At 38.5% G+C, this 13810-nt stretch overlaps 1 protein-coding gene across 1 annotated transcript in view; it reads right to left on the bottom strand.

Moving 5' to 3' along the window:
- The window catches only part of GABRG3 (gamma-aminobutyric acid type A receptor subunit gamma3), a 388122-nt gene that overhangs the window by 326011 nt on the left and 48301 nt on the right, over window positions 1-13810 (bottom strand). The gene's annotated exons all lie outside the window — the stretch shown is intronic.

Raw genomic sequence — 13810 nt, 5'->3', positions numbered from 1 at the left:
ACTAATAAAGGGGAGAAGAACACCAATTTCAGAATATTTCTGCCCCAGAGGAACATGAACAAGACTCCTGAACCTTTGCACATAAACACAGAGTGTTTCTATGGAAACAAGGGTGTTCACATCTGCAATTATTTTGAGCTTCCTCCAGTTTTGCTAACTAATCATTCACAAATGGACTTCTGCACTCTACTTTTGGAACTATGAGTGGCACCTGGAAGCTGTTGTTCTGTTGTCTGTTGTTCAATTATGTAACCAGCAGTCTGCAGCCTGAGCCATGTTGTCCGAACCTCCAAGAAAATGAAAATAATGACAATGAACTGGAGCCAACTACTCTGACATCTGTCAGCGCAACCAAGCCACATTAACTTCAAAGAGCTTTTGGCATTTTGGAAAACACTGCAATACAATTCTAAGTACTATGTATCTAGTGCTTAAATTTCATAAAAGGACTATTCTTCATTTTAGGCTGAGCTTTGCTAACTACTCTGAACTGTGAGTAGCATCTTTCTTCAACTTAATTGGGTTCAGCAAGTGTTCTGTCTCCAAATGCTGTGCTGCATAACCTTTGGTAATGTTATACAAAGGCTGTGTTAAGTCAATCAATTGAGGATCTACTTTTTGCAAGAGATTTTTCTGGTTGTTTCATGGTATTTATGAGACTTTAGGCTTCCAGGGCTTTTAATCTCATTAAATAAAAAGGACCTACAGGTGTAAAGCCTTAACAACTTGAAGTGGGAAGTGTCAAATGAGTATTAAGTGCAATAGTATAATAAAGGTTTTAAGAGAAGAGTTTGGAAAACACAAACACACATACACACACACACAACTTGGGGGAAATAAACTGTTTTAAGTAAATTCTCGTTTAAGCAGTGTCATGCTAAAGTAAAAGGAGCTTTTAGGAAAGTGGCTCTGACAGTGGTACCCAGGAAAGAGACTGGCCACAAGGAGACTCAAGGTTTACAGTTCAGATTACAGATTAAGCCCAAACAAATGATTTTCAATAAGGATGCCAAGACCATTCAATGGGGAAAAAGTATTTTCAACAAATGGTGTTATGTAAACTGGATACCCACAAGCAAAAAACTGAAGTTGAACCCTTACACAATGTGCAAAAATTAACTCAAAATGGATCAGAAACCCAGAGGTAAGATTTGAAACTATAAAACTCTTAGAAGAAAACATCGGAGAAAAGCTTCATGACACTGGATTTGGAAATGATTTCTTGTATATGACACCAAAAGCACAGGCAATAAAAGAAAAAAAATAAATAAACTGGACTACATCAAAATTAAAAACTTCTGTGCATCAAAGGACACAATTAACACAGTGGAAAGGCAACCCACATTATGGGAGAAAACATGTAAATCATATGTCTGATAAGTGGTTAATATCCAAAAAATAAAAAGAACCCCTACAACTCAACAACAGATAAGCAAAACAACCTGACTTAAAAATGGGTAAAGGACTTAGACATTTCTCTAAAGAGACATACAAATAACTAATAAGCATATGAAATGACATTTAACATTATTAGTCATTAGGGAAATGCAAATCAAAACCACTTCACATCCATTATGATGACTACTATCAAAAAAAAACAACAGAAAAAAAAAACAAGTGTTGGCAATGACATGGAGAAAATGAAAACCTTGTACACTGCTGGTGGGAATGTAAAATAATGCAGGCAATATGGAAAACAGTATGGTGGTTCCTCAAAAAAACAAAAAATAGAACTACCCTATAACCCAGCAGTTCCACAGAACTACCCTATAACCCAGCAATTCCACTTCTGGTTATATACCCCAAAGAATTAAAATCAGGGACTCAAACATATATTTGTACACACATGTTCACAGCAGCATTATTTACAACAGCCAAAAGGAGGAAGCAAGCCAAGTGCACATGGAGGGATAAATGGGTAAACCAAACATAGTATATACATATGGAATATTACTCAGCCTTTTTGTATTTGTTTATGTGATGGTCAGTCAGGTGCAGCCACAAGAGGAGAGGCTCAGGAAAACAAAATTGATTTACTCACAGTTCCTAAAGACAGGAGGTATGGCATGCTTTGCCGACTACATGGGAAAGACATAATAAGGGTGGTCAAGAGGCAGAGGACAGGGCAAGGGAGGGGGTGTTTAGGCCATGATCTGAATTGGGGTCTCTGAAGGAAAGGCATAGCAGGGAAGGGTACACAGCTAGGGTTGGCTAGTTTGGCTAGCTTGAATAATTCCTGTGGGCTTTCAGCTATACAGGTGGTCTCCAGTGGCCTGGTACCAGGCCCTGGGATGATTAAAACAGAAGAGTATTGCCTGCTGGGGTGTAAGGGCTGTATAGAGGAGGTATGACTCTGGATTGAATAGTCTGTATGTTCAAAGGGCTGCTCCAGGCTGGGCCCCTTGCCATCTCTAAGAATTGGCTAACTCTAGAAGAGGCAGTTTCTGCCCAATTGGGAAGGGTTTTTAAGATATCAAAACATCATAATATACAGAAAAATTTAAATATATATAGAAACCTCATCATGGTAAAAAGTAAATAAATTATATTTTAATGGAAAAAATTCTTGATGTCAATATCTTTGGGGCTAGACATTCAAAACCACATTTAATATAGTACAACATTCCTTTTAAACTTCAGCCTCTCTTGTGAAAAAAAACCCCAATTTTTATTTACAAAATGCCCAACAAGTTACCTGGTAAGGGGCCCCATTTGGGTGTCACAAAGGGGTACTTCCTAGCACATGTCTAAAATGCCAAACCTGAATAAAACAGGTACTAAAAACATGTCTTAGAAGTTTGATTAGGTCCTCTTTGTTTATTTTTGCTTTTACTTCTTTTGCTTTGAGAGACTGACCAAAGAAAACATTGGTTCGATTCATGTCAGAGAATGTTTTGTGGTGTCATGTCTTACACTTAAGTCTTCACGCCATTTTGAGTTTATTTTTGTGTATGGTGTGAGGGGGTGTTCTAACTTCATTGATTTACATGTGGCTGTCCAGCTTTCCCAACACCACTTGCTGAAGAGACTGTCTTTTTTCCCCATTGTATATTCTTGCCTCCTTTGTCGAAGATTAACTGACCAAAGTGTGTGGATTTATTTCTGAGCTCTCTGTTCTATTCCATTTATCCATATGTCAGTTTTTGTGACAATACCACATTGTTTTGATTACTGTAGCTTTGTAGTATAGTCTGAAGTCTGGGAGGGTTATGCTGCCAGCATTATTCTTTCTCTTCAGAATTGCTTTGGCAATTCTGGGTCTTTCATGGCTCCATATAAATTTTAGGATTTTATTTGTTCTAGTTCTGTGAAAAATGTCATAGATAATTTGATAAGGATTGCGCTAAATCTGTAGATTGCTTTATGCAGTATGGCCATTTTAACAATATTAATTCTTCCAATCCAAGAGCATGGGATATCTTTCCATTTCCTTGATTCATCTTTGATTTCCTTTATTAATGTTTCATAGTTTAGAACATATAGGTCTTTCACCTCCTTGGTTAGGTTTATTCTAGGTATTTTATAATTTTTGATGCAATTTTAAACAGAATTATTTTTTTACTTTCTCTTTCTGATATTTTGTTGTAAAAGAAATGCAACAGGTTTCTGTATGTTAATCTTTTTTTTTTTTTTTTTTTTCAGTATGCGGGCCTCTCACTGTTGTGGCCTCTCCCGTTGCGGAGCACAGGCTCCGGATGCACAGGCTCATCGGCCATGGCTCACGGGCCCAGCCGCTCCGCGGCATGTGGGATCCTCCCGGACTGGGGCACGAACCCGTGTACCCTGCATAGGCAGGCGGACTCTCAACCACTGCGCCACCAGGGAAGCCCTGTATGTTAATCTTGTATCCTACTACCTTGCTGAATTCACTTACCAGTTCTAGTAGTTTTTATGTGGAGACTTTAAGGTTTTCTATATATTATATCATATAATCTATATGTAGAAAATTATGGTTTTGAGTTATTATAGTTACTTGGACTTTACATGTTAAACTTTCACATGAGATTAAATACTGCAACAGGAGGAATAATTTTTTAAGGTTCCCTGGAACCTGATGGTGACTACAGGCTGACTCAAGTGGTCAAATAGGCAAAGAACAGATAAGAGACTGTCCAAGACAAGGGTACTCCTGAAAATAGGCATCTGTTACAACCGAAATTATACTAACTCCCTGAGAGAAGAAAAAACTGAAGATGACATTAGGAGAACAAATGAAACCATTTCTATTCACTCATAAGTAAGCAAGAAATAGACAATGAAAGACACACAGATTAGAATAAATGGAATATAGGGCTGGTAAGTGTTGACAGGGACAGAACTGTGGAGTGGAGTGACTGTAGTTGTCCACAGAAGGCAGTCCTAACAAGCTACTCCAGACTGGCAGCAGTAGGGATGAGGAATGGAGACCCCCAAAGAATGCTGAGTAGATGTGCTACGTGGGCAACAGCCAAGGGAGCATATTGCCTGGCCACTGGGCCGCAAAGAGTGGCTCTGTCCTCACCAGTTCTGTAATATTGAAAAGTTTCTTAACATCTCTGTGCCTTACTCCCCCTATGTCTAAGATGAGCTCATAACAGAACCTAATTCATGATGGGGGCTGAGAAGGATTAGTTGGACTGTTGTGAAGTAAATAGTAGGTACTCATTAATTTTTTTTGCTATGGCTTCTGAGGCCCCTAGAATTAGACACAGAAAAGAATGACAAAATCTTGCATTTGTTATTCTTTCAAATAATATTTATGCCTAAAAGTCACCCTGGTCATTTAAAGTTTTATTTTTTCATGAAAAGTTTAAATATACTGATAGAAACATTTACATAGCAACAAATGAATAGAAAAAAGAGAAATAAATAATACCAACTCTCATGAGGGTTAAATAGAAGGGCTCTTCCCATAACTGGGAACCTCCCTTCCAATCTTCCCTGCCTTTGAGTTTCAAAAGGGAGTGAGGGCTCATCTGCTGTTGGCCTCTCCAGCTTATTGCTCCCTTACTTTACCTGAACTAAGAGTGCCTCTGGGCAAGGTGATGCATGAGGTAGACCAACTCCCCTATTCCATCACCAACTTCTGTTTAAGTACTTTTTCCCATCCTTCTGCTAATGCCCACAGACAAAAGTATTGTTAATGTATATTAAATAGCATTGTAATAAGCATGTTGCATTTAATTAGTATGTAATATCATTTTCATATCCATTTAAGGACAGGAAGTTAAAACACGATTGAGGAGGTGACTTATCTAGGATTCTGCAGCCTCACAGACACAAACTCCCAGAGTTCCACCTTCAACCCCCCAGAGACTTAACTTTGGCAATGAAGCTTAAAGGGATTCTGGGGAACACTGACTTCAGTGGGAGTTTACCACCACCACCACCATCACCACCATAAATAATCTTTCCAGCCTATTCTTAAAGTGAAAATACTCTGTCTCTGAGGCTTATATTAACTTCCTGTATATGATCTCAATGGAGATGTGTTTTCAAAAGTTTTTCTCTAGCTTGGAGAATATTAGGTTAGTGGGGTGGGTGGATGAAGAGATTTGGGTAAGAGGTACATAGAATGGGCAAACTTAGTTAATATTACAGTTCTGCCAAGATCCTAGGTCCATGCAAAAATGTTTGACATAACTTAGTGCTAGATCATTTAGATTATGAAATCACTGTTATGGGTCCCATTTCAGGTTTAGGGTTCCTATATGGTCATTTCTGATTTTGATTATACTGTTAGAGCTAATCCCATCTCCACTAGTCCCAGAACTATGGATTCAATTCTAAAGTTCTCACTTCTCTTCAATCATCCTTTAGGCATATGATCTCAAGTGGGCCAAGAAGAGTTTACAAAGATCAAGATAAAATTTCCATCGCCTCAGACCTGGGTCAGACCTGATAGTAATATGGAATATTACTTTTCCATAATAATATGGAAAAAGGTAAATGGTGAGATTCCATGTTTGTTTACACTCAAATAAAATGTTTTACTAAAGTAGACAGCTTGAGAATTCACATTCTTATAAGAATGAAAAGAACACTGGGGTTAAAGTTCAGAACCACAAATTCTTCAGAGCTCCAGTGGATAGATGCTCCAAAGCTCATATATGGAAAGAGAAAAGTGGAACATACATCCAATGCTCTGATTTTTGGAAGGAATGCCCAAGAGACTGGTTTCTGTCTTGCCTGAATTTAAGCACTGACAGGAAGGGGACACGAGGTTGGGGACTACTGAGAACAAAAGCCATCAATAGGGTTGGACTGTCAGCAGAGTCTGCAGTACAGCAGACAGACCCCAAGGGGAGATCCTGGGTAGAAACTGGCAAACCTCTTCAATTAGATTACACACAAAAGCCCAGGGAAGGATGTGTTCCCAGCCAAGGCTTGAGAGATCACCAGCCTTTCTAGTCAGAAGACTGCTGAAAGTCCTTCATATACAAAACCAGATCACAAAGACTGGGACAAGTGGCTGATTTCTTTAAATGCCTAAATCCCACAGAAGGTAACAAAGCATACAAAGAAACAGAGAAACATGGTGCAATCAAACGAGCACATTAAATCTCTGGGAGATAAAATAGAAATATATGAATTACCAGACAAAGATTTCAAAATAACCATCATAAGGATGCTCAATAAATGAAAAGAGAGCACATATGGACAACTAAATGAAATCAAGAAAGCAATGCATGAGCAGAATAAGAATATCAAAGAGAGAGAGAGAGAGACAGAAATTATAAAGAAGAACCAAACAGAAATTCTGGAGCTGAAGAATACAATAACTGAATTGAAAAATTAACTAGAGGGACTCAGCATCAGACTTGACTGAGCAGAAGAAAGAATCAGTGAACTCAAAGGTAGGACACTCGAAGTTACTAAGATAGAAGAGCTAAAAGAAAAAAGAATGCAGAAAAGTGAAGACAGCTTAAGGGACCTATGGAATAAGGTTCATCAAGAAGAACAACATATACATATGGGAGTTCCAGAAGTGAAGTAAGAGAGAAAAGGGCAGCAAGGCTATCTGAAGAAATAATGGTCCCTAATGTTCAATCTGGAGAAGAGAAATGGAGATACAAATTCAGGAAGTACAAAAACTTACAAGTAGGATAAATCTAAAGATATCTACACAGAAGTACATCATAATCAGGATGTGGAAAATCAAAGGCAAATAAAGGATCTTGAAAACAAAAAAGAAATGTGATTCATCACATATAAGGGAGCTCCTATTAGTTCACCATTGGATCTCTCAGCAGAAACTTTGAAGGCTAGACAAAAATAAAATGATATATGCAAAGTGCCAACAAAGAATACTGTATCCAGCAAAACTGTCCTTTGAAAATAAAGGAGAAATTAAGACTTTCTCAGCTGAATAAAAGATGAGGGAGTTCATCAACACTAGACCTGTCCTACAATGCTGAAGTAAATACTTCAAACTGAAGTGAACAACAATAAACAGCAACACAAAACCATACAAAAATGTAAAACTTGAAACTTCCCTGGTGGCGCAGTGGTGAAGAATCCACCTGCCAACAAAGGGGACATGGGTTCGAGCCCTGGGCTGGGAAGATCCCACATGCCATAGAGCAACTAAGCTTGTGTGCCACAACTACAGAGCCTGCGTTCTAGAGCCCGTGAGCCACAACTGCCTAGCCCACACACCACAACTACTGAAGCCCACGTGCCTAGAGCCTGTGTTCTGCAACAAGGGAAGCCACCACAACAAGAAACCTGCACACTGCAAAGAAAAGTAGCACCAGCTCACCACAACTAGAGAAAATTCTGTGCAGCAACAAAGACCCAATGCAGCCAAAAATAAAAAATTAATTAATTTTTAAAATGCTTTAAAAAATGTAAAACTCCTAGGTAAAAATATATAAACAAATATAGAATCCTATAGAATCATAATGTATGTACATAAAACAATTATGGTACAAAAATTTTTTAAATCAAAAGCTTAAAAAGTTATTTTAAATCTGTTAATGGATACACAATGTAAAAAGGAATAATTTGTGTCATCAATAGCATAAGGTTTACAAGGGGTAAAGAGATGTAAAGAAGTGGAGTTTTATATGCAATGGGAGTTAACATATCAGTTTATCATAGATCGCTGTAACTATTTTTTTCATATCTTTATTGGAGTGTAATTGCTTTACAATGTTGTGTTAGTTTTTGCTGTACAACAAAGTGAGTCAGCTTTATGTATACATACATCCACATATCCCCTCCCTCTTGAGCCTCCCTCCCACCTCCCTATCCCACCCCACCCAGGTCTTCACAAAGCATCAAGCTGATCCACCTGTGCTATGCAGCAGCTCCCACTAGCCATCCATTTTACATTTGGTAGTGTATATATGTCAATCCTACTAGCTCACTTCAACCCAGCTTCCCTTTCTCTCCCGTGTCCTCAAGTTGGTTCTCTATGTATGCATCTTTATTCTTGCCATGTGACTAGATTCATCATACCATTTTTTTAGATTCCACATATGTGTGTCAGCATATGGCATTTGTTTTTCTGTTTCTGACTTACTTCACTCTGTATGACAGACTCTAGGTCTATCCACCTCATTACAAATAACTCCATTTCGTTCCTTTTTATGGCTGAATAATCTTCTACTGTATATAATGTGCCACATATTCTTTATCCATTCATCTGTCGATGGACATTTAGTTTGCTACCAAGTCCTGGTTACTGTAAATAGTGCTGCAGTGAACACTGGGGTACATGTATCTTTTTCAATTATGGTTTTCTCAGGGTATATGCCCAGTAGTGGGATTGCTGGGTCATATGGTAGTTCTATTTTTAGTCTTTTTAAGAAACCCCCATACTGTTCTCCATAGAGGCTGCATCAATTTACATTCCCACCAACAGTGCAGGAGGGTTCCCTTTCCTCTGCACTCTCTCCAGCACTTATTGTTTCTAGATTTTTTGATGGTGGCCATTCTGACCACTGTGAGGTGATACCTCATTGTGGTTTTCATTTTCATTTCTCTAATGATTAGTGATATTGAGCATCCTTTCATGTGTTTGTTGGCAATCTGTATATCTTGTTTGGAGAAATGTCTATTTAGGTCTTCCACTCATTTTTTGATTGGGTTGTTTGTTTTTTTGACATTGAGCTGCATGAACTGCTTGTATATTTTGGAGATTAATTCTTTGTCCATTGTTTAATTTGCAAATATTTTCTCCCATTCTGAGGGATGACTTTTTGTCTTGTTTATGGTTTCCTTTGCTGTGCAAAAGCTTTTTCATTAGGTCTCATATGTTTATTTTTGTTTTTATTTCCATTTCTCTAGGAGGTGGGTCAGAAAGGATCTTGCCTCTGATTTACGTCATAGTGTTCTGCCTACGTTTTCCTCTGAGAGTTTTATAGTGTCTGGCCTTATATTTAGGTCTTTAATCCATTTTGAGTTTATTTTTGTGTATGGTGTTAGGAAGTGTTCTAACTTCACTCTTTTGCATATAGCTGTCCAGTTTTCCCAGCACCACTTATTGAAGAGGCTGTCTTTTCTCCATTGTATATTCTTGCCTCCTTTATCAAAGACCGTATGTGCATTGGTTTATCTCTGGGCTTTCTATCCTGTTCCACTGACCTATATTTCTGTTTTTGTGCCAATACCATACTGTCTTGATTACTGTACCTTTGTAGTATAGTTTGAAGTCAGGGAACCTGATTCCTCCAGCTCCATTTTTCTTTCCAAAGATTTTCTTGGCTATTCAGGGTCTTTTGTATTTCCACACAAATTGTAAAATTTTTTGTTCTAATTCTGTGAAAAATGCCATTGGTAATTTGATAGGGATTACACTGTATCTTTAGATTGCATTGGGTAGTATAGTCATTTTCACAATATTGATTCTTCCAATCCAAGAACATGGTATACCTCTCCATCTGTTTGTATCATCTTTATTTTCTTTCATCAGTGTCTTATAGTTTTCTGCATGCAGGTCTTTTGCCTCCTTAGGTAGGTTTATTCCTAGGTATTTTATTCTTTTTCTTGCAATGATAAATGGGAGTGTTTCCTTAATTTCTGATTTTTCATTGTTAGTATATAGAAATGCAAGAGATTTCTGTGCATTAATTTTGTACCCTGCTACTTTACCAAATTCACTGATTAGCTCTAGTAGTCTTCTGGTGGCATCTTTAGGATTTTCTATGTATCGTATCATGTCATCTGCAAACTGATCGTTTTACTTCTTTTCCAATTTGGATTCCTTTTATTTCTTTTTCTTCTCTAATTGCCATGGTTAAACTTCCAGAACTATGTTGAATAACAGTGGTGAGGGTGGGCACACCTGTCTTTTTCCTGATCTTAGAGGTAATGTTTTCAGTTTTTCAACATTGAGAATGATGTTGGCTGTGGGTTTATCATATACAGCTTTTATTATGTTGAAGTAGGTTCCTTCTATGCCCATTTTCTGGAGAGTTTCTATCATAAATCAGGGTTGAATTTTGTCAAAAGCTTTTTCTTCATCTATTGAGATTATCATATGGGTTTTATCCTTCAGTTTGTTAATATGGTGTATCACATTGATTGATCTGTGTATACTGAAGAATCATTGCATTCCCTGGGATAAACCCCACTTGATAATGGTGTACGATCCCTTTAATGTGCTGTTGGATTCTGTTTTCTAGTATTTTGTTGAGGATTTTTGCATCTATGTTCATCAATGATACTGGCCTGTAGTTTTCTTTTTTTGTGACATCTTTGTCTGGTTTTGGTATCTCAGATGGCTGTAACTTTGAAATGTTTAAAATACTTGCATTGGTAACCACAAATAAAATATCTGATAGAATATAAACAAAAGTGAATGAGAAGTGAATCAAAATATGTCACTACAAAAAAGCAAATGGGGACTTCCCTGGAGGCACAGTGGTCAAGAATCCGCCTGCCAATGCAGGGGACACGGGTTCAAGCCCAGTCTGGGAAGCTCCCACATGCCACAGAGCAACTAAGTCTATGTGCCACAGCTACTGAGCCTGCGCTCTAGAGCCCGCAAGCCACAACTATTGAGCCCACATGCCACAACTAGTGAAGCCCACGTGCCTAGAGCCCATGCTCTGCAACAAGAGAAGCCACTGCAGTGAGAAGCCCACACACTGCAATGAAGAGTAGCCCCTGGGCTTTCCTGGTGGTGCAGTGGTTGAGAGTCTGCCTGCCGATGCAGGGGACACAGGTTTGTGCCCCGGTCTGGGAAGATCCCACATGCCACGGAGCGGCTGGGCCTGTGAGCCATGGCCGCTGAGTCTGGGCGTCCGGAGCCTGTGCTCCACAATGGGAGAGGCCACAACAGTGAGAGACCTGCATACTGTCCCCCCCCCAAAAAAATATATATATATATATGTGTGTGTGTGTATTTTTGGTTGTGTTGAGTCTTTGTTACTGTGCACACACGTGGGCTTTTCTCTAGTTGCGTTGAGCTGGTGCTGTTCTTTTTTTTTTTTTGGCAGTACGCAGGCCTCTCACTGTTTTGGCCTCTCCCGTTGCAGAGGACAGGCTCCAGATGTGCAGGCTCAGCGGCCATGGCTCATTGTCCCAGCCGCTCCGCGGCATGTGGGATCTTCCCGGACTGGGGCACGAACCCGTGTCCCCTGCATTGGCAGGCCGACTCTCAACCACTGTGCCACCAGGGAAGCCCCATAAATAAATATTTTTTTTAAATGAAAATAAAAGAATGCAACAAGAGAAGTGGGACAAAAAAGGCTGCAAGACAGAAAACAATTAATAAAATGAAAATAGTAAGTCTTTCCTTATCAATAATTACTTTAAATGTAAACAGATTAAATGCCCCAATTAAAAAAACATAGATTGGCTCAATGGATAAAAACACAAGGTCCAGGGCTTCCCTGTTGGTACAGTGGTTGAGAGTCTGCCTGCCGATGCAGGGGATGCGGGTTTGTGCCCTGGTCCGGAAAGATCCCACATGCCATGGAGGGGCTGGGCCTGTGAGCATGGCCGCTGAGCCTGCACGTCCGGAGCCTGTGCTCCACAATGGGAGAGGCCACAGCAGTGAGAGGACCGCATACAGCAAAAAAAAAAAAGAAATAAAACACAAGGTCCAAACTATATGCTGTCTACAAGAAACTCAACTTAGATCTAAGGATACACACAAGCTAAATGTGAAAAGATAGAATAAGATATTTTATGCACACGGGAATCTAAAAAGAGCAGGAGTGGTGACTTATCAGACAAAAGAGACTTTAAGACAAATACTGTCACAAGAGACAAAGAAGGTCATTATGTAATGATAAAAAGGTCAATTTACCAGGATAATATAACAATTATATATGCTCCTGGTACTTCCCTGGTGGTCTAGTGGTTAAGAATCCACCTTCCAAGGCAGGGGAGGGAACTTTGATCCCTGCTCAGGGAACTAAGATCCCACATGCTGTGGGGCAACTAAGCCCATGCACTCTAGAGCTCACGTGCCACAACTAGAGAGCCCACATTCCACAACTACTGAGCCCATGTGCTCTGGAGCCCGCACGCCACAACTAGACAGAAGTCCACATGCCACAATGAACAGCCCGTGTGCTGCATTGAAAGATCCTGCATGCTGCAACTAAGACCCAATGCAACCAAATAAATATTAAAAATAAATAAATAAATAAATAAATAAATAAATATATGTGCTCCTAACATTAGAGCCCTCAAACACATGTAGCAAAAAATGACAGTACTGAAGGAAAAAACAGATAGCAACACATTAACAGAGGTCAATACCCTCTTTCAGTTATAGATATAACAATGAGACAGATCAATAAAGAGCCAGAGGATGTGGAAACACTACAGACCAACTACACCTAACAGACATAAAAAATAAAGCTCCAACACAACAGTAGAATACACATTCTTACCAAATGCCATAGAACATTCCTCAAGATAGGCTGCATATTTTACCATTAAAAAAATCTTAACGAATTTACACAGATTGAAATCATACATACGAAGCATCTTACCTGACTACAATGGAAATGACACTAGAAATAAATATGAGAAGGAAAACAGGAAAATGCATAAATATGTTGAACTTAACTCATTCTTAAACCAATGGATCAAAGAAGAAATCACAAGCGAATTTTAAAATATCTGGAAAAAAGAAAACAAAAACACAACATACTAAAACTTATGAGACACAGTGAAAGTCATACTAAGGAGGAAGTTGATACCAAATAAACACATTTAAAAAAAGAAAGATCTTAAATCAACAACCTAACTTTACATCTCAAGGAACTAGAAAAAGGACAACCTAAACCTAAAGTTGGCAAAAGGAAGGAAATAATAATGATTATGTCAGGAATAAACATAATAGAAAACAGAAAAACAGTACAAAAAAATCAACAAAACCAAGAATAGATTCTTCAAAAATTTCAACAAAATAGATAAACCCTGAGCTAGACTAACTCAGAGAAAAAGAGAGAAGACTCATATAACTAAAATTGTAATATAAGGGGGACATTAAAATTGATGTCACAAAAATAAAAAGGAAAACAGACTAATATGAACAATTATATACCAACAAATTGGATAACCTAGAATAAGTGGATAAATTCATAGAAACATACGACTGAAGCATGAAGAAATAAAAATCTGAACAATTAACTAGTAAGGAGACCACATTAGTAATAAAAACCTAACACAGAAGAGCCCAGGACCAGACAGCTTCACTGATGATTTCTACCAAAAGAGGAATTAACAACAATCCTCCCCTAACTCTTCTGAAAATCAAAGAGGAAGAAACAGTTCCAAACTCATTCTATGAGGTCAGCATCACTATTCTCGTACTAACACTAGACAAAGACACAGAAAAGTACAGACCAATAACAACTCTGAT

The sequence above is a fragment of the Kogia breviceps genome, chromosome 3, assembly GCF_026419965.1.
Source record: "Kogia breviceps isolate mKogBre1 chromosome 3, mKogBre1 haplotype 1, whole genome shotgun sequence".
In the NCBI taxonomy this organism is placed as follows: Eukaryota; Metazoa; Chordata; class Mammalia; order Artiodactyla; family Physeteridae; genus Kogia; species Kogia breviceps.
Note: the sequence above shows the minus strand (reverse complement) of the source record. Positions and strands in the feature narration are given on the sequence as shown.